Raw genomic sequence first — 510 nt, 5'->3', positions numbered from 1 at the left:
CTATGCCACATGATTGCGAAGACCATGTCGTGATTGACCTCGTCGCGTTAGCGCATCTGTTGCGTAGTGAGACGACGCCCCAGTAAATGAAAGAAGACTTAGTTAACAACAATGCAGATTTGGATTGGCATCCCAGATGCATGTACCCTGTGACTACGTCGTTATATACAGGAAGTACTACAACAAGGAAATGCAAGTGCTAGAGTATATTATTCACGATTCTGAACGACGCGTCGGTGAAGACGTTTTACGGCGCATAGTACACTAGAGCTGGCAAAAGCAATATTGGTAGATAGGCTTACTTGCCGAGTCCGTTCCAGTCATACTTGGATATCAGCATGAGTCTGGGCAGTAGAAGCAAAACCACAATCAACATTGACTATAATATCAGTAGAAGTAGCCGCGACCACCGTCCACTAACAGATACGAGTTTGGTGGCAGCACTATCAATAGCAGTTGATAACAATTCAACTGCGTCATAGATCGTGAAACCGTCATCGAGTTACACCG

Source organism: Phytophthora parasitica (genome assembly GCF_000247585.1).
Source record: "Phytophthora parasitica INRA-310 unplaced genomic scaffold supercont2.65, whole genome shotgun sequence".
Taxonomy (NCBI): Eukaryota; Oomycota; class Peronosporomycetes; order Peronosporales; family Peronosporaceae; genus Phytophthora; species Phytophthora nicotianae.
The sequence above is the reverse complement of the archived record's forward strand: the minus strand, read 5'-3'. Positions refer to the sequence as shown.